General features: G+C 38.5%; 1 protein-coding gene across 1 annotated transcript in view; it reads left to right on the top strand.

The window, feature by feature from the left end:
* The first annotated feature begins 299 nt into the window (after nt 1-299).
* Nucleotides 300-22,006, top strand: part of Nav3 (neuron navigator 3) — a 583,384-nt gene continuing 561,677 nt past the window's right edge. Inside the window, exon 1 of the mRNA XM_038314956.1 lies at nt 300-350. The gene's annotated coding sequence lies outside the window, so the exon portion shown is untranslated. The remainder of the gene's footprint in view (nt 351-22,006) is intronic.

The following is a 22,006-nucleotide window of genomic DNA, read 5'->3' as shown; positions in this document are numbered from 1 at the left end:
ATGCAAGATCCCTGTGGCTCGCCTGGAGACAGATGAATCAAGCCCAGGCATTAACATAAGTTAATCAAGAAAGCGAACCTGAGATCCGTGGAAGTTTGAAGGAAGATCGGGGCTGACATTGCCTTTATAAAGAGCACAGGGTGATTACGGAAGTGCACAGTGGTCTGTGCACATACTAGAGGGAAAGAAGAAAGAGTGTGTTACACAATTGTCCAGAGGGAGTGCGTGGGGAGAGACAAGGCCAAGTTAAACTGACTCTGGAGGGCAGAGAGGAGTGGAGGTCGGGAGGTCAGGTTAACGGACTGTGGAATCCGGAGAGGAGAGCAAGAAAGTAGCCCGTGGATTGGCAAGTAAGAAGTCAATTCTAATCCAAATCGCTTCTGAATTAATTAGAATTGTCATGCTTTGTGGGAGATTATTCTTAACATGAGGACAGAACATTCCAGAAATGTCAGCGAGGAAACAAGGTAGCCAAAAGTGGGCTACCTTGAAGCAGAGCTCTGTGAGGCTTCAGTGGACCTCCCAGCAGTCGGCGTACGTCTTCACATGGCCCCTGAGTGGTGGAAGGTGAAGACACACCGAGCCTGACAGAGCTGAATTTGGAGAAGTGCCTTCGGTTGTTATGCTGCATGACGGTACTTTAGAGGCTAACATTGAAAATCACGTAGGAAATGGCAGGCGCTCGTTTGCTCAGCGACACAGTCGCTGAGATGTTTGGCAGTGGGATGGATTTGAAAGGCACAACCCTTCAGCCATGTTGTCATGCCTGACAGCAGCTGACAGTAGTCCACATCCTTTCCCGTAACACATACAGACTGTGTGGAACGCGGGCGGTGGACTAGAAATTTGGCTATGTGGCGGTCAGAATTAGGTACTAGGTGTGCATCGTAGGGGTTGATTCGTAGCATCCTTTTCTCCCTGATAACCCTTCTCTCCCCTGCTAGCCCATTCTTCATAGTGCGAAAATAATAGCTTATAAATGACCACGAGCAGCTGAGTATGAAGTAAGCCAAAACCTTGACTTATGGAAAGTCTGCTGGCATATTGATTTATTAGAAGAGATGTCTCAGCTCAGGCACTAATATTTTCTTATAACAAATATTGATCTCTTGTAGAATTGTTTCCAGAGACATCTGAATCCTGGTAGTTCTACACAGTGAGGAATTGGTGCTGTGGCTGCAGGTCAGGTAGAGGAAGGGCTGCTGTCAGTCGCTCCATTAGCATTGCGCAAGTCTTTGGTTGCCCTCAAATGCTAGTTCATTTCAGGTCAATAGAAGATTCATTTAGGGATCTACACATAGTTTCTGCTCCATCTCTATCCTTAAGGATCTCAAGAAAGTCTTGAGAATGTGAGAATTTTAAGAAACTTCTAGTACCTCAGATCCCAGTGGTCAGTCTGTGAGAGACAAGGCATGTGAGCTACCTGTTACAATTCCCTGCTAGGTTACTGACCCAGATTTTTTTCTGTCTCAGTACCACTAGAGAGGATAGGAGCTGCTAAACTTGGTGGCATTGGAACAGTAACTTTGGGGTTATTTGTTTGGTAATTTGTTAAAATGTTCTAAATATAGATCTTTTGAGGACATACATTCTTCATGCTAAAAATTCTGAAAGACAGAGCCTTCATGGAGTACCTAATATTACATAGCTAGGTCTTTTATTTTGCCCATCATTTTACGTTTGACCAGATGAAGCCAAATGTACTCAGGGAGCATCAGTGATTAGCTGCTACCAAGGACTTCAGGAAAGGAGGTGCATTTAGATGAAATTGTAACTGGGGTGATGGCAGTTGCTAGGGGATTGCTGAATCCATTCCATGGCAAGAACAAAGAATTGAGTGGCGAAAAGACAGAAACCAAGCTGCAGAGAAATGGAAAGCTTTATACATTTGGGATTGCAGAAGCCTAAGGCTAGGGCTTGGCTAAATGCCAACTCCTGTACTTTCCTACCGTTTTCCACAGTCTTCTGGGAAGAAGAAACTCTCATCAGAGCAGGGCTGAGTTGGCTTTCCCTGCCTATCTATGTTCCTCTAATACAAATTCAGAATCTGTTTTAAGAGCATTATAATCACGTGTCTATTAGCAATGACTAAGGCTAACAAGTTTATATGTTTGGATACACAGACATATCTGTAGTAGCAGGGAATAGCTCCTCTACCCTTCAAGTCATACATGTGATCTGACCAGGCAAGATGTGTATGCGCACACACAAACATACACAAATGCACACACTCATCATATACAACATATAAACATTATATATAATATGTATTACATATGATATATATAAATGTTTATATATAAATACATTATCTGTATATATTTAAATAATATATGATATATAAATGATTAAATGATACTCCAAGTCATGAAATGCAAAAGCTGTCCTTTTGACCCTCAATAGCTAGGATACTGAGTTAGTCACTGTAAAGGGATTTGTTTCCTGTTTTTATATTAATTTTAGAATGTTGTATCTTGTTTTTTATTTCCTTTCTAAAAGCTTTGTCAAAAGAACTTGAGTAGAATAACAATTATGCTTAATAAGTAAGATTAGCAAAATCTGATACTCAATGTGTCCTATCCTGGAAAATCATGTTTTCTAGGTGAAATTATTTTCTCTAGTCATGGTGTTAAAGTGATATTTATTAATCTTCCTCATGCACATAGCTGTGTGCAATGGGAAGGATTTTCTGTTCAATACTGCAATAGATTACATAATTTCTGCTCAACATGTGGAGTGCTTTAAGACACCACTGGGTTGCTCTTTTAAAATATTAGGTCTATAAACAGAATCATCTTTCAACTTGAGCCAAAGCATTTGCATCTGAGAAACAACTACTTTGTTATTTATTGACTTTATTTCTTTCTGTCTGTTCCTGGTAATGGACAGGCTTGGGGAGAATAATGTTTCCAGGGTTGCGGATGAAGCTTGTAGGCTCATGTCCAGTTTGCATGCTTTTGAATTTCTAATTGTAGGGAGATACCAGAAATATTTAAATTGGGTGGTCATTATTTTGGCTTAAAGAGAAAAGTGAAGGCGATCACTTGTTTAATCTCTTACAAAAAAAAAAAAAGCATGCTGGGTATAGTTCAAGTTCAAATGACTGCAAATTCAGAGGGAAACATAAAATCATGTGTCTTGCTGTGTTTCTTGGTTTCCTTGGGGTTGCCCTACAGAGCATTATCCTCAAGGTGATGCTTTATTTTGTCAACTTGACACTAACGTCGCCTGGGAAGAGAGTCTTTATTTGAGACTGTTTAACTAGGGTGAACTGAGGACATACCAGTTCCTGATTATGTTAATTGAGGTGTGAAAACCCACCCACTGTGGGCAGCACCATTCCCTAGGTTTAGGTCCTGTGCAGAATAAAAACAGGAGGAAGTGGGCTGAGCACAAGGGTACAAGCACTCTTTCTCTCTGTGCTCTTCCCTGTGGATGTGACCAGGTGTTCATCTTCCTTGCAGTGACGAACTAGAATCTGGCCTTGTAAGTTAACATGAACTTTCTCCCCTAAGTCTCTTCTCTCAGGATGTTTTATGACAGCAATGGGAAATGAGTCTAGAACACCCACTGTCTTGATTTTGAGACACTTTACCTAAAAAAAAAAAAATGTTCTTAGGACTTAAGAAAACTGCATTGACTATTTAAAAACAGGTTTTTCCTATGTTCCCATACAATCACGCACACATACAACACTGTTACATAGACAGAAAAGTTGGAAAAAGTATGACAAAGTGACATTTAGACTGCATGCAAACAGTGCATGCGCATGGTAGAAGTTGGCATAGAAGATATTTCTGATTGGCATGTGGAATGTGGTATAGAAGAGAAAGAAGATTTGGACTACAGTTTTTCAGGATGAGGCTCTAAAGGAGAGGAATGTCTCTTTTGCATCTGTTTGTGTGCAGGATGGTATTTTCACACGCTGTCCTTGGTACTCGGCAGCTTCTTCTTAGCAGATGCTTCCTGATTCACCTAGCCAAGATTCTTGATGGGATGTGTGTTAAACACCTAACAAGACACGTAGCATGGCAGCCTTAGTGGGACAGGAGAGAATTCATGAGAAACATACTCATCTTAAAGGAACAAGATGAATGAGTATTTGGTGAGCAGGTGACATTTTGTGTCAAAGCATCACCAGGAGTCAGTGAAGTAAACTCATAAATGACGTAAAATATTCTAGTAGCAGTTCTAACCAAGACAAGGGCCATTCCCAGTGGTCTGTCTGGGATAAGTTTCTGTGGGGAGTAGATTCTGGGTCTTTTCTACACTGCTCTGTACCATCATTCCAATAGAACATAACTTAGAATACAGAATAAAAGCCTGTTTTTGCCCCCTCTTTTTCCCTTTTGTTTTTTTAGGCAATAAAGATGACTTGTTCAATTGTATGAAATATTATCATAGATACCCAATTCATTTAGGAGAGGTTATTGTTAAAAATCAGCAAAGTAGTACTTATTTTAAGGGAAACATTGGAAGAGAAACAAAAAATTTTGTATCCCACTGTTCTGTAGATATAGCTATGACTTCCAGATAGCTTGATAAATTCTTAACAATTTTTAACCAATTCAAAAAAGTTGGTTTCATCTGAAATAAAGTCTAAAAATAAATAAAGTCTTTAAAAAATCTTTCTGAAAAATAATGAAGGTTCAATCTTCATACTCATGTATAACTGGATACATATAGAATTCTCTTTGGGGACATGTTTTATTTAAAGTGGGATTTGTATGCTTAAGTCTAGGAATTCCAGTTTATCATAGGGAGATGTTTAGAAAGCCTGTCAATCTGATATTTAACCATTAACGACTTCAGCTTCAGTGTTTCTACTTCTGACTTGCTGGCATCTGTGGATCCCCTATGGGAAACCTGCACATTTACCTAGAAAGTGTATTTCTGTAACTATAGCACATTTTCACCTTTGTGTGCTCTCCCTGCTTTGGTACAAGCCTGGGGATTCCCTGAAGGCGTGGGTGGCAATATGGTGGTTGATATTTGTGACCAGGATCTGCTAAAAGTCAAAGTGGATATATAGTATTGGACAGTCCCTCACATGGTTAGTTATAAATTACCAGTGTTGTGTCATCGAACAAGAAAATGTATGGTACTCATGTAATCTAGTTTCAACTGGTTCTCGAACAGGATAGCCAACCTTTATTCAGTATCATTCTTGTATTTATTATTTATTTAAAAATATATTTTGAGGCAGTGTCTTATTATATCACCCTGCCTGGCCTCGAATTCTCTGTTAGATAGGCTGGCTTTGAATTTATAGAGATCCACCTGTCTGTCTGAATATCATGATCAAAAGCATGTGCCCCCATACCCAGCTGTTTTTTTAATTTTTATGATACAGAAATATTAAATCTTTTTTCTACTAAAATTGGAAAGTTAAAGGGCAACCTAAAATTCCATGTTTTAAGATAGCTGGGAAGATATTTTGTGGTGGTCAATTATGTAAATAGTTGGCCCAGCTTACTAACTTTTGATGTCTGATTTGACCTAAAGTTATTAGTGTGTTAGCTCTGGTTTGAAGGACTCTTTTGAACCCAAGAGGAGTTTGCCTCAATCTCAAGGGAGCTTATCTTCAGGATTATGAGTTCTCTGAAGCTAACTTTCTACTTGTTTTTCCGTACTTCATCCAGCTCACTGTGGTGCTTCTTAACCCCAGGCTGTTACAACTGAAGACTGTGTGGAAGATGTGCCTGGAACTATCTCGATTAGTTTGTCTCTTCCAAGGTCCTGGGGTCCCCACAGGCTATCTGAAGACAATCCATGTGCCCGCGTTACTTTTTCATTCATAGAGACGTCTCATGGTGCTGCATCTTGTAGGGGCATCCATTTTCAATCCTTGTGCTTGCCTTTTATTCTGGTCCCTTCTCCAAGTCTGGGAACTGTAACTCTGGCTGAAATCTGAGCATGTCGGATATAATTCACTTGCATTTTTAAGGAAACAAGACAAAGATAACAGTCTCTTATCATAAAAGAACTGTAATAGATGAGCAGGTGGTTTCCATGTGAGTAACTATCATGTTCATATTCTTTCTACATAGAACACCCACATATATGTATATGTATGTATGTATATATATTACATGTTTTATATAACATAGAGCAATATAAACCAGTAAGTACCATGGCTCTCAATGTTTACAGAATAAATAGAATTCCTATTTCATACATTTTAAAACATAGTACAGCATAGCAAACAGTGAAAGACTATAAGAGTCTGAATGACTGAAGGTCATGTTTTTTTCTAATACATTCTAGGTGTGTGAGCATGAACACATATACAGATCTCTCTAAGCCTATGTCTTCCTGGTAATGGGTGATGTGACTCTGGCCTTGGTTGTTGGTCCCTGATGGCTTATTTGGTGAACGAATGTGGGATGGAGATGGATGGTATCTGTGGTATTCAGCTTGCTCCTATTCCTTCTGTATGGGTCAAATGAGTTTAAGTCGGGAGTATTTCTGTCAGCAGGATCTGTGCTGAGGACCGGAGGCAAAACACAACTTGCTATCAGAACGAAGAATTGCTGTTGTTCTTCTTGTTGCCGTGTTCCTGTCAGCTGCTAAACAAATGAGAAGTTGGTAGACTGCACTCAGGAACATAAGACCGGATCGGCTGTGACAGCTTAGCCAGGAGGCCTTCTTGAGGCTGTGTCGAAAATCAAGATAGAAGAATACATTTTGATTTCTCTCCTCCTTTTAGCAGAGCTCGGGGAAAGCCTCTTTGTTGCAAACATTTGCCTTCGAAGCCATTTCTCACGAACAGCTATGTTTTTCATTTTGAAATACTGAATATTTTATTTGAAAACACCCCAGATTATATGAAGTGATGGAGGAAAAATACATGAATTCACTTTGCGAATTGATGCTATCCACAGAGAAGATTTTGTTTGTGAAAAATTGCCGCCTGAAGCGTTACTTTATATGCCTATTAGGTATTTTGAAATTTATTTTTTGACCAGATGTAAATCTATGTGAGGTTGAAAATAACTTAAGAAAAATCAATACATATCAGTCTATACACATGTGTCGGCACATTCTATTCTGTGTTGAGAGCTGGTATTCATTTTATACCACTTTTATTTCACAAAGAGAGAAATTGAAGCTTTAATACGTATTGATTGCTGATACTTGAAATTGAATAGTACCAGGCAGTGCTGTCTGGTATGAACTTCAGGAAGAAATTGCCTGATGAATATCATGTGTCATATAGAACACTGAGCAGCTGGAGGCAGAACTCATACCTGAGTTTCATCAGTGACTGCATTTGTCTGATTCACTGGCCTGTTGAAAAATTTGCTGATCCAAATGATAATGTATGCCAGAAACTTGACCTTGTAGCGAAGCCTCTTGAACATCAGATACTTGTACTTATGGACCATGGGGCCCCAGGTAACAGGACATCTGCTGTCTCCCATGCCAGCAAAATGGAAGCTGTCTTGGGACCCTGTCAACACACATTGTCATTTGTGAACCAGTGGATCATGTTGGCGATCCAAGTTGCAAGTTGAGTTTAACCTCATGGTAGGCGATATGACATGACTTATGTGGAAATTCCCTCAAGTAGAGGAAAACATCATCCAAGGACTATGGAAATCATGGATGCGCTGAATTTTTAGGCTTGCCAAGGGAACTATTGTTCTTGTGTTTGCCCATGTCAAAAGCTGGAGCAAAAGCATGGTGCTGTCTCGTTAGTACTGACTGTGTTGTATCAGTGCTTCTCAAAGTGTGCTTGGTAGAACAGCAGCTCTCGCATCCCTGAAAACATATGAAGATGCAGATTCTCAGGGTCCCTACCAGGTCCACTGATGTAGAGACCCTGGCCTTAGTTCCCAGTGATCTATTTTGATCATGATCTCCACGGTACCCTGATGCATTGAAAGGAAAATTTGAGGTTCACTGTGTTGTATAGTACTACTCCACTGATTTACCATGGCTGCGACATGCAGGAAATTTCTACTTGGTGGAGGCTGATGAAAAAGGTGACATGAAATTCTGAAAGAGTTATTAGAATGGTATTTAATTGAAAGCAATAGGACACTGACATAGGATGAATCCATAACAGTCATCAACACAGTTTCATATGGCTCTTTATATGTAGCCTATATCCACATATTGCACTCTATGAAATTTTGTTAAGTTACAGTCATTTGGAGTACATAAGATATGAGACGTATTTAGCATAGGTCTTAAAATGATGATGTAATACAAGACTTTTTAATTCTGTCTGTGATTTCCCCCTTCCCACTTCAATGTAAGCATCAACAGTATATTGTTGTAACCTGTGCAAATTTTGGAGGAATTCTCTAGGCTGGCTATTCTCATGCCCTACGACAAAAGGCACTTATTTGTGTTATAATAAAGTGCCTCTTCCTTGGAGTCCTTGGTTTGCTGCATATCTTTACCTGTATCCACAGAACAGGGAGTTTTAGAGCAGACTGTCCAACTGTTCATTTAGTTTATCATGAAATACTTAACCACACAACCAGTAGTTAGAAAACATTGGGGTAGTAGTGATCTTTGGACCAGAAATGAATAAAAAATGATTTAGTGCTGAAATTTTCTCATCTATATCAATCATACAGACATTGCCTATTACTAGCAACCAGTAAAGAGTGAGTGTTTAGTGTTTTACAGGTAAATATATGTCCAAGAGCTTACCTAGATTCTTTAAAACGAAATGGAGAAGGAAGTTCTCATTTGATGGATAATGGCATCAATAGTTATTGAGGGTCTATTTTGGAATGAGTTTTTAACTGATCACATTTTAGATATTTTAAAAACTAATCTACAGTTGAAAGATGGTGTTTGAATCATAGTCTTTGTGTTGGTGGGACTCATTGTGGTGGGAATACAGAAAGCAAGGGTCTATATAATCATTAAATTCCTTAAAAGTATTAATTCATTCCCACTTTCTTGAGGCTGCTCTGGCAATACATTTGGGTGTCTTATTATAGGAAAAATAAATTTAGTTCTCATGTATCTGGAGTCTGGAAAGTTGTAGTTTGATGAGGTTCCATTCATTGTTCATGGATATGCCTTATTGCTTTGGTTTCATAGGTCTGGTAAATCCAACGTACAAATAAAAAAAAAACCCTCACGTCAAAAAACCTGGCAACTTTTCTGTAAGTATACTGATTCCCTTCATGGGAGACTACTTGATTTAATACCCAAAGACACTGCCACCTAGTACCACCCTACTGTTGACTGGATTGTTGTAATATGAATTTTGCCAGGCTATAAAATTCAGACAGACATACATTCAGACATGAAGTATGATAAGTCTAGTTGGTTCCCCCAGCCCACTGTTTTACCAAATGGACATGAGAAACCAAATCATTTATGAAGTGAAAAACTTGGTGAACAAGGACAGATATGTTTAGTTGATGTAAAAAAAAAAGCTGAAAATGCAGAGTACATTGCAGGAAGATATCTTATAGACTAGAAACAGTGACAGCTTTGGGTTATATTCCCAATGCAGAGGAAGTGAATGTCATAATGGTGATTTCCTAGCTACCGACTGTTTCCAGACACCAATCTCTAGTCTCCATATCTAGTAAAGGTTACACAGTTGATCACCCTGAAGAATTCACTCCTTATTATCTATTACAGTGACCATTGAGGCACCGCAGTAATCTTGGGACCATTTCATACGTAGAGAAAACTCAGATGGAGAGAAAAATCACTTTTTTAGGACCTTGCAGTTCTGAAGTGTCAGAACCAGTTGGACTAAATGGTGTATGGATTTTGCTCCAAAGCTGCGCCTTACTTTCTCAGATTCTTGCCAGGGAAAACACTTTCAACTTTAGTAGTGCCAAACATAGGCTAGCGTTTTGTGTGTAAATTCTCAATATTCACATGGGCAAGATGTGGTTATTCTCTTCGGCGGTGCAGCTGTGAGGGCCACTCAAGTGCAGCTTTTAAAGCTAATTGATTCTGGCAGGCTCTTGAAGAGGTAGCATTGTGTGTGTACCAGAGGACTAATAATAGAGGACATTAGCATTTTTCAGGACCAATTTAAGGTTGTTCTGCTCTGGGAGAAAGAGCTGGGTAATGTCAGTTCAGTGCTCCGCCTATCCCCTGATCCAAATTTCGATTCTTTAAAAGGCTGTTAGACATGGACAGAAGGAGATGTGATTCAAACTTCAAAAGATGCTTTCCATAAACTAGAAGGGATATGACAACTGTGAGAGATTGGAGGCCAGGAAGGAGTTAAGTGGATGGAGATTGTGTGTGGGGCCAACAAAGTGAAAATATATGATATACTTAATAGGTACATATTGTTTTCATGAAAACTGTCACTATATATAATGGACACATGCTAATAGTATTTTAACATTTTATTTTTTATGTTTTTAAACATAAAGCAAAGAAAACTGGCCCACAAATCACAATCCCAGAGAACCTAGACAACAATGAGGACCCGAAGAGAGACATACATAGATCTGATCTACATAGGAAGTAGAAAAAGACAAGATCTAAGTAAATTGGGAGCATGGGGACCTTGGAGAGTGTTGAAGAGGAGGGGAGAGGTGGGGAAGGGAGCAGAGAAAAATGTAGAGCTCAATAAAAATCAATAAAATAATAAAATTTTATTCTTCTCTTTTACAGTACATCCCAACTGCAGCCTCCCGTCCAACTCCTTCTTCCAGTCCCTACCCAAAATTCATTGCTCCTCTCTTTCCCTTCAGAAAAGAGAGGCCTCACAGTGATATCAACCAAGCAAAACAAGGTGCAATAAGAGTAGGCACAGACCTTCATAGCAAGGCTGGACAAAACAACCCAGTAAAAAGAAAAGGGTCCCATGAGCAGGCAAAAGAGTCAGAGACACTCCCATTCCCATTGTTAGGAATCCAACAAAAATCCCCAAGCTAAAGAACCACAACATGTATGCAGAGGGTTTGGTATAGATGCATGCAAGCTCGTGATTCCTGCTTCAATCTTTGTGAGTCCGCATGAGCCCTGCTTATTTGATTCTGTGGGCCCTGTTTTCCTGGTATCCTCATTTTTAAAAAAGAATGTATCCTATGTTTTCTTTTAAGTACCTCCTTATATAAATATCCACATAATAATTCTTCCTAGAGTTTAATGCCACCAAATCTACCTCTCAGGTGAGCTTGCTTTCAGAGAAAGGGGGTGATTAAAAAATCCCACAAATTTAGCTCAGTGCTAAATTTGGTTTCAAATGAAAAACATTTTTAAAGTATTTTCTAAAGGCTCTCAGTTCCTTCCTTAAGATGGTTTTTGGGCCATTTTTGAAGACATTTGTGTTTTAACAGCTCTTGAAATGATTAAAATGTTCTTATAAAACATTTCAAATCTATTCTTTTTTAGCATTATATTGATTATGTATTGCACATAGTAAAATATAATACTAGACATGAGGGATAAGAACTGTGTATAAAGAGGCGTTTGGATGAGTTCATGGAGTTTCATCATGAGAGAGGGAATCCTATTCAAATCAAAACTGTGAACTTTTTTTCTTCTTGACAGTCAGTATCTGCCTCTTCTGAATTTTCTCAAATTATTACCACAAGAATAAAGTACAAGAATGAAGATGACAATGACTTAGGTTCTTGACATACCTATCAATTCCAGCTTCTATGACATTGACAAAGAGGTTGTCATTCTCTTTGTCAGACTTGTAGTCATTGTGAAATACATAGTAATATTCTTTCTTCTCTAGTACATAAGCTATGTCTCGAAATTGCAGTTTTGAACTTGAAAAGCAATTGTGGGTTAGCTTGGAGATGCATAGGCAAAAATGCACATGGCTGTATAATGTGTGTAAGAGAGCTTCAGGCAACCTGTTGCCTCACATACCTGCTTCTTGCATAAGTAGTAGCTTTCCAAATGTTTCCTTGCATTTAGCCAGTAACTTACAATTGAGTAGATCACAATTTCAAGAATTTACATTCTGTCTTCTTAAGTGAAGTCATTGTACCCTGCAAATTAATGTTTTCAGGGTATGCTACAGTGAGATATTTATTAAAGATGTAGTGGAATCATGGTCACATATCTTAAAGAATGGGGGCCACTAACTTTGTCATAATCTTCTTCTTGTCAAGAAAACACAGCACAGGAAAGTAATTGGTTTCATAGGACAAAACTAGTAGTTTAGTGTAGTATTGTGAGAACATATTTCTGTCTGATTCCTTCTGATTGAAAAGATTGTGTATTTGTTGCTTTGCCATTCTCTTAGGTCATACCCCTGTAACTGATTTTGATACCAGAAGTCGTCAGGAAGTTTCCAGGGAGGACTTGTAAAAGTTGATTTTGGCTATTGTTCATCTTTTAGTTCTACATTGCAAAAATTTCTTTCTCAGTTCTTTAGGACATTTTAGGGCTCACTGGAAAGTACAGTGCTTGTTTTTGACAAGCACCAATTGAGAAAGCTTCCGATCGGAGAGGAATCCATTTCTGCCTATTCAGTAAAAGAGCTGTGATGGCCATTTATTCATGTGACCATAGAGAAAAATCTTTCCTATGCTATCCTAGGCATACTGTATTATAAGTGAGGAGAGTTTCCTTTCTTGTAGAGTTAATTGTTTATTAGTAGAAATATATGATAAGTTAATAATTACACAAATGGTTCATGAATTAGAATTAGCTTAAATGCCACAAGGGTGTTAATGTGCTAAAGGAGGGCTCAGCAGCCTGAGAAGGAGTAGTAATTGGCTAAATCAAGGGAGTAACATAAGCCACAAACTACAGAGGGATTGCAAAATGATTATGTGGGAGTTGTATCTTAATGACCTGGGACTGTTAGATATTTTCAGTCTGGGACTATGATAACCAAATACTATCCTGTAAGTGGAGACTGCTCATTCATTTCCTTGCTGCCCAGACCCGAATAATCACACAGAAACTATATTAACTAAAACATTGCTTGGCCAACAACTCAGGTGTATTTCTAGATAACTCTTACATCTTGAATTAACCTGTTTCTATTTATCTGTGTATCACCATTAGGATGTGTATTCTTACTCAGAAAAAATTCTCTAAACCATAACCAGTATAAAGTCTGTAAACAAATGTAACAGTATGTATTGTTCCTGAAATTTGAAGTGACTAATTGTTATGTAAGCACCCCACCCTTAGCGATAAGTGAGTATACTACTTATCTCACTCGATTATGAGGTTTAGTTTCTACTATATAGTTAGACCCAAATAAAGGATATAAATCACTTTACAATCTAGTCTTATCTTAAAATTCCACCTCTACCATACTCTTTTTGTAAAACAAAAGAAAAACAGGCAACAAACAAACACAACACAACAGTAAGGTCAACCCAGATTAGAGATAGAGGGAATTAAACTTCACCTCTCATTTTAAGAGGTGGCAGATATATTGCAAAGAGCACACAGGCAAAATAAATGTGGCTAACAACATGTTGGGAAATCAAAGGCTGCCATCCTAACCAAAACAACTGGATACTCTTTGGACCGGAGGACTGCAATTGCTCATGAAGTTTGGTTTGTCAGCTTAGTATTGTTGTAGGAGGCTGGTTGGCAGCTTGCTCGTTTCCTGGCTGCCCAACTCCCAAAATAACCACACCTAAACTGTATTAATTAAATCAATTAATACATTGCCCATTAGCTCTAGCTTCTTATTGGCTAACTCTTAAATCTTAATTTAACCCATTTCTCATAATCTGTGTATCGCCATGTGGCTATGTCTTACCAGGTAAAGTTTTGGCGTTTGTCTCCAACATGCCTACATGGCTTCTCATGACTCCGCCTTCTTCCTCCCAGCATTCAGTTTAGTTTTCCTTGCCTATCTCTGTTCTTCCCTGCTATAGATCCAAAGACAGTTTTATTATTAATCAATGGTAATCACAGCATACAGAGGGGACTCCCACATTTAAATATGTGTTTTTTTGTTATCTTTGCATCTGTGCATGTGTATGTAGGTGTATGCACATGCACATGGAAGCCAGAGGACAACCTGTTGTAGTATTGCTTAGTGGCTGCCCATTTGTTTTTGAAGCAAGTTTTTCCCTGGAACTTACCAAGTAGGCTAGTTAGCCCCAGTTGTCCATGTCTTAGTAGTGGGGTTAGGAGTGTGTACCATCTCACCCAGCATTTTTACAACATGGGTTTGGGGGTCAAGTCCATGTTTTTAATTTTGCAAGGCAACCACATTACACATCAATATTCCCACTCCTGCCACTTTTCTCTCAATCAGACATAACAATGATTTACTTAGTCTCTAAGCTGCTATTAGTCAATTTTACATGATTTCTCCAAGCACCAGTTTAAAAGTCTATTAAAATAGGGACCTTAAAATCTACCTGTTCTGCTGTATTAGGCTGTGGTACTGTTTTCAATTATTCTGTGTTCAACAAACAGCAGGAATGAAAACAGAGCTTAGGGTGCTTCATATATGTCTGAACCCATTCCATTACTCTAAGGACTACGTGTTAAACCTCACAGCAGCAAGAAAACCAGCATTTTGATGCACACTGCATTATGTATTGAGGATATAATTAGTCATATAATAGATGTACAGTGAGACTTTTATGAGATTTTTTAGTATGGAAGAATGGTTGAACATCAATCAAATAAATAATCACACAAATGAGAATTTTAAAGTAAGTAATGAGGAAGGCAATAAGGAGAACAAAGGGAGTTTAGCAAAATCATACAAGTGCCTTGTGCGGGGCAGAGACACTTTTATCAGTAGACACATGATGACTCCCACCCCTGGTGATTTGTAGAGCTCTGACTTATGTCAGTCACCATAGTGGTTTGAGCATACCCTAAATGCTTGTAAGCCTCCAGCTACATTAAATTTGGAATAAAATAAATAAATTCTATATGAAGGTGAATAGAAGAATTCATCTGAATAATTTTTTATTAGCTTTAATTTTAATATATAGATAGGCTGAAGAATCATAAAGATGTCTGGAAAATAATATATTGTTTTAGCAATTTCTGTTGCTTGTATATAAATACATGCACTTTTTTCCATCTGTAGAATAAAATCAATGTGCCCTTCTGGTCTTGTAAGTTAGAAAGTGAGGGATATATTCCATGGTAATAATGAGGAAAGATTTTTTCTTTTCTGTTTGGTAAAAATACTTGGGGCTATTCCACAAAGATGGTGTGTACATTTTAGAAGTACTGTCCATAGAACTCACGTGGTAGAAAGAAGAAAGAAAGAACCAACTCCTCCAAACTTTCTTCTGATTTCCACATGTGTTCAAGAGCATACACAGTACATTTAATATATTTTAGAGTATAGGTTTTCTATTTGATTTGTAAAAGTGGCAGTTTATAATTTTATTTTTATCTGTCACTAACCTAACATCATTATACAGTATAATGTATCATTATACAGAAACCTTAGTCTCTGAGTCTCAGTTTTTGTACATTGAGAGTAAACAGGGTAATGGAATATAAGCTGTAAGATTTTGAAGCTTGGCATTAACACCTTGTATTTACCCTTTAATAGAATATTGGTCAATATGACATTATTGTTAGCTTAAGCCAGAGCCTTCCTTTCTCAGATACAGCCAGTTTCTATTAACAACTGATTAAAAAGTGATTCTGGTGTTTGAGGTCAGGGTCAGGGCTTACTGGTATTTAATATGTGAATCAAACTGTTGTGGTCTTCTCAGTGTGCATTTGATCATTTATAACCTCATGGTTATTCAGTGTATTCTGTTCCATAATAATAATTTAAAAATAATTCACATAGAGGCCCCATTATTGTTTATGATTATTGAACATGGAGCAAGGCTTGCTATAACATGAAACTTTTGACTGATAGTTACCTACAAAGAGTCGGCTGCAGTCAGAATCTCCTTTGCTCGTGACACCATCTTTTCCTACCTGTGTTACCAACCTACACTGCACATGAAAAAAACAAGTTATCCTACCAATATTTTAAGCAAAGTCAAAAGAAGCAAGTATAAATTTGGAAATCATTATTTTTTGATAAAATTACATGAAATCATTATATAGCATCATTCATTTCTGCCTCTCTGAAAACAGAGCAACTCACTTTCCATAGTGCCAGATCATGCTTTGTCACGGGACGCTACCGTTCCTCTTTGTCTCCATCCCTGGCTTTGTGACTACATTCCCATCTAAGTGCCCTGTCTTCTCTGTGTAGCCACTGCTCTGTTGAGATGGACGCCTGTTGCCTTCTAATCTAGAACCCGAACCCGCATCTAGTTTAGCAAAAAATTTGATGAAAAGATGATAGAAATCAAAGTCGAAATAAAAAATTCGAATTAAGTCATTTTCTTGGATTAATAAAAGGAATTTTATTTTGAATTTATGGTAATTTAGTTGTGCTGCCTGCTAAATATAAGGTAGTAATTAGAGCAATATGAACTATGAGGGTTAGTATTGGTTGCTTCTTTAATAATAACTTTCTGTCATAGAAGCTTGACGTTAAAAACAGTAATAGAAACTGAGGAAGAACCATATTGAATATGATTTGCAAAAAGTTTTCCTAATTATTTTGACTGTTTTTATGTCTTTACCTGGTGCAAAGATTGATGTTTAAAGCATAATTTGAATTCTATTTGCTGCCCATGGTCATGACCTTAGAGTCATCGGGATCCAGTAGGAGAAATTTTCCCTTCTCTGCCTGAGCCTACCTCTGTGACAAGAGACCCCATCCTGGCTACTTCAATCTATTATTATTATTACTGTTATTATTATTATTATCATTGTTATTTATTACAGTTTGACCTATGGAGGCAGGCAGTGGGGGTAGGTAGGGTAATGGTACACTTCTAGATACCAGAGGGCAATTTTGTGCAGTTAATTCTCTTTCTCAGGGTGGAACTCAGGTCATGGGTTCACATTGCAAGCCCTTCCATCTGCCGAGCCATATCACTGACCCATGCATATTTCACACACATGCTAGCAACTCTACTTTGAGAGGAGATGGAGAGATACTTCCATGAACCTGCACATACGTGCACTAAAAAGTGGACATGGATGATGGTTAGCATCCCCCCATCTCCTGGCACCTGTTCATTCTAAAATGTTTGCCAGCAGTAGTTTGTTCTTCAATCTCAATGTTTCTCCTCTTGCTCCTACTTAGGAGATGCCAGTACCATTATGTCAAGCACAACTGGCCCCAGGATGGAGTTTTTAGCAGGTTCCAACTTGGCTGCCAGTGTGGATAGAATTGCTTTCTATAAAGCCAAGCTATTTTCCTGTAAAGAGCTTTAAAGGTAGTATTGTAGACTGGCCAAGGTGAACCAGCTGTCTGGGTTTATCTCTAACCCCAGTCCCTGGTGAAGCCTTTGGCTACTATATAGTGCCCTTGAAAAGGACCACAATTGCAGTCACACTGGGAATCTTACTGAGATTACATCAAGGAGCTGCCCAGACAGGCTGTGAAGTAGAAGGACCCAGCTGCTAAGGATGATAGTGCTGCCAGCGACAGCTTTGGGGCTGAAGCCGGAAACCTAGCCTGTCTTGTTCACTGCAGGATCCCTGGCTCCGGCACCACATCAACGACAGTGGGTCCACAATGTAAATTTATTACTGAAAGCATGGGGCATGGAAACCATGAGCACTGAATGGCTTTGAGAAAGGCTTTTAAATGCCGGACACTCTCTCCTCCACACTGCTGACTGATTCTAATATTTCATTATAGTGATCTGTTCCAGAGACGATGACACACATATAAACAGACATTCACATTTTCATATACGGATATTTTTTCCTATTTAGAACCCATAGCAACCCTACACAATAGTCTCATCCTCATGACTTAATTAGGACGTCAAGGATTCCAAAATCTAATCAATGTTCCCAACTCAACTGACCAATTAATAATAGGACTGGCATAAAAATCAGGCTTTCCTATTCTTCTCCTGCATGAAATGGTTTCTCTGTGATACTAAAAATAACCACTTTTGAATCTCCAGCAGCAGATTCCTTAAACTTCCTTGTGGTAGTTAGTCACGATCTCAGGTGTTCGTGAGTTTCCTTGTTTTCCTACCTCCATTAGAACATAATATTCATGAGAAGACAATTGATTTTTGTTTACCCATTGCATCTCAAGAGCAGCTGAGTGCACAGCAGGCCTTGGTTAGATGAATGAATAACCGAGGCCTCTCTCAACTTTAATTTTATCTATTGAACTAATGAGGTTCAGTCCTCCTTTGGCTGGGCTTGTCTGTTTATCCAGACAGCTGGATGTGATTGTGGATTCATTCCCGCTCAACACCCATGATCAGACAGGGTTACCTCTAAAATGGCACTCTAGCTCCCTCCTTCCCACCATGTCAGTCAGTTTTCATTTCTGCCTTTGCTCGTCTAATCCTCCTCTGCCTTGGGTTTTATTGTCCTATGCTGCAGAAAGCATTTAGTGCAAGGGTTCCTAAACTGAGAGAAATTTTTCCCCCGGGTGAATTTTTGCAATATCCGTGGACATTGTGGGTTGTCAAAATTGAGACTTCTGGCTGCAAAAATCAAGGGCTAACATTCTAGGGTTTACAGAACTGTTCCCAACACCAAACAGTGGATTGGCCAAAGGGTCAATAGTGCTGCTGTTATGAAACACAGCATTTTTGAGAAAGCTGTCTAAAATCCCATTCTAGTTTGTGTTCAGCCAAGCACTGGGACACTGTCCTCTATTAGCAGGGCAAAGGCAATGTTCACAGCCTAGCATGGGAAGCTCCTTACATTTGGTGTCTTCCATCATTTAGTTCTAGCTCCAGCTTTTCTTCCAAAAGCACATACAATTCCAGCCTTAAATCAGGTTACATATTCTTAGAATTTAAGGATTTTCTTTTTAGGTTGTAGAGAAAGACATGGTCTCCTAACCCTTTCCATTAGTCGAAAATTAAGTCTATTTTGTGTCTTTATATAATCTTACATTTATTTTCTACTGAGTTTTTCTATGTCCTGATGGACCATTTATGTCTGTTTGTTTCTTTTAAATGTAGGAGGTTCTGTCACATGGTAAAGCCTCTCTCTTTCTCATACATACACACACACACGCAAAGAAAAACCCAAGTGTTTATGTAGGAGGCTCTCTCACATGGTAAAGTTCCTCATACACACATGTCAAATGTTTGTAGTTTATTTTATAATAAAAAGTCTTTGTTTAGGGGGTGCAATTTGAAACAAATTAGTTGGGGAGATCGGGTGATGACTCACTTGTAAAAGTGCTTGTCATACAAATATAAATGTCCCCAAAACCCATATAAAAGACTGGGTACAGCCTTTCCATGTAATATAATCTAAGGGCCGAGGAGGTGGATCCCGGAGCTCACTGGCCACTTAGCCTAACAGAATCTGATGAGCGTTTTGTTCAAAGAGAGATTTTGTCTCAAAATGTGGTGAAGAGTTATTGAGGAGGATCCCTCATGTTGATTTCTGGCCTCTATGTATACACATGCATGTATACGTATAAATATATGTGTGCACATGTGTGCTCACACACAGACATGGACATGCATGTGCATAGACATATGCACCCAGTCACACAAGCATGCACATATTTATACAACATACACAAGAGAAAATGAAGGTATTACTTAAGACAGGAGGTCTTACTGTGTCTACTTTCTTAATTCCAACAGATTTTTTAAAGCCCTATCATATATTCAACACTAGATTAGATTCTAATTATGATATAGGTTTCTTTTCATATGTATTAGCTATGAAATGTTTAGAAGTACATGTTATGGGAATGTATAGCAGATGAGGTAACCAGTTGTCTCAGACCTGCCCCTCCTCCTCATTTCAGGAGGTCTAGGAGGCTCATGGGGTGTTACAGAACCTTCCTAACATTTAACAATTCTGTGGAAATAAACATTGTAGATCCTTTGAGACATTTCTTGGGCAAATCAGTTAGAAAGGACTGGGGTAGCTAGAACAGGACCATGAGTATAAAGATGTTATTACTTCCTTTTGTTTTTGCAAGTAATTTCTTAGATTTACTTGACCAGGCTTTTCTGGAAGTGTGCTGACTGATTTTGAACAGTATCCTGATCGCTTCCCATTTGACAAGTGATGTTTATGCTAGTTTGTCAGTGTGGGGTGTTTTGCTGTTCAATAAACGTTGTATAAAATATGTGAGTTAGAGTGAGTCCCAGTGTTTTCTGCCTGTCTATACCTTGAGACAACCTAGTTTGATTCGAAGTCATTAATGTCTGTAGAGGAGTACATCACACTTAAATACTTTTTTTCCTTTAACTTTTGAAGACTGAAGCACAAAGAACAATGAACAATGTAGCTTTTTAATGTGTCACACTCTTATTCCTACAACAAACATAATGCTTAGGGGGAGAGGAGTAAGGATGGGATTATCTAAATTATGCTGTGCTGGCCCTTGTCTGATTGCTTCCCCAGCAGAGTTCTTCTTTGTACGTATCCATGCCCTTGTGATTACCACTGGCTATAATATTGAGTTATCTGCCTCAAATATTTTTATGGCGTGTGAAGTTATTTTAATGAGAAGAGTTTCCATTTACTGATTAGTAGCTATGGGCTAGCCCAAGGACATTGTGATAAGTTGCTTACTATATCTTACATTATTTTTAAACCATCTTGGTTAGGTTCCAATGATATTTGCATCTCAAATAGGTTGAAGAAATGACTGTTTTTATGTTTGTGTCATTGAAAATAGAATTGAGATCATCTGAAGTCTGTCTGATTCTATAGCTTAGGTTGTAAGCTACTGTCATCTCTAATGAGCAAATGGTTTGCATGCCCTGGTAAGTTATTGAGCCATCTTTCATGATAGATGTTTCTTTATATAAATGAGTACTTATTCAGAAGTATGCAAATATCTGAAAAACTTAATAAATAAAGTCTTATTACTTACTTGCTGAGCAACATAATTTGCAAGAGGGAAAATTTATGAACCCAAATAATTAAAAAACATACTCGATTATTTACTTGTTCTGACTTCTGGAAGACATTAAATAAAGCATGGAGCTCATACTCAACTTTTACTAAACTTCTTTCTTTTGTCAAATTCATATATTTTCCTTTTTTTCTATCATTTTCTTTCTTAACTCTTGTATTGATTTTCCCTTTTCTCATTTTATTAGTTCTTTAAGAATTCCACAATGTATTTTGGTTATATTCATTCCTCCCCCACCTTCTCAAAAATTCATCCCTTTCCCTACCCACATGACTTTGGGTCTAAAGAAAATAACCCCTAAAGTCCAATTTGTGCTGTCTATTTATTCTTGGATATGTGGTCATCATCCGCTGGAGTGTGGTTGATCTTTCAGGGGCCACACCTTCGACGAAAACTGGTTCTTCCTCTCCTGACAGTATTGCCAACAGCTCCTCAGCTCAGGGTGGGACTTTGTGCAGGCTCCCTCCTCCATGCTGAGATTTGGTTCGGCTTGAGCTTGCATGGGTCTTGTGCATGCTATCACAACTGTAATGACTTCGTCTGCACAATGAACCAGTTGTAACCAGAAAATACTGCTTATTTTTAGCAATTTACTGCCTTTGAGTCTTATACTCTTTGGCTCCTTCTTCCCCAATTATCCATGGCAAGTTCCATATCAGTAAAAGACCCTACCTCAAGAAGCATGAAAGAAGTACCTGAGCAACCACACCTATGGAGACCATCTGATTTTCCCATAGTAGGGCACACAATGATTCTAGCATTTGGCAGTGCTTACACAGCTTTATACCATGGTGATGACCTCAGAGATAGGTAGATCTGTTGCTCTGTCTCTGTCTGTCTGTCTCTCTCACCCCCACACCTGTCTTACTGAGCTGAAGATATTGCATTCCCAGCTGGACACCTAAGAGCGTTGAAAGTCCACACAAAATCCCAATGGGTTTTATAACAGGCCTAGTGTGAAAGTAACCCAAATGCCTAACCAGCGGGGCATTTGGAGGGCAATCCACCCATTCAAAGAGTATCATTTACTAAAAAAAAAAAAATAATGTACTGATACATGGTAAAGTAGGGATGGAGTTAGAAAACCCAGCATTGAATGAAATCAACCACTCACAAAGAACCACATATTATAATTAACACAAGGTGTGT

This window comes from Arvicola amphibius, chromosome 17 (genome assembly GCF_903992535.2).
Source record: "Arvicola amphibius chromosome 17, mArvAmp1.2, whole genome shotgun sequence".
In the NCBI taxonomy this organism is placed as follows: domain Eukaryota; kingdom Metazoa; phylum Chordata; class Mammalia; order Rodentia; family Cricetidae; genus Arvicola; species Arvicola amphibius.
Note: the sequence above shows the minus strand (reverse complement) of the source record. Positions and strands in the feature narration are given on the sequence as shown.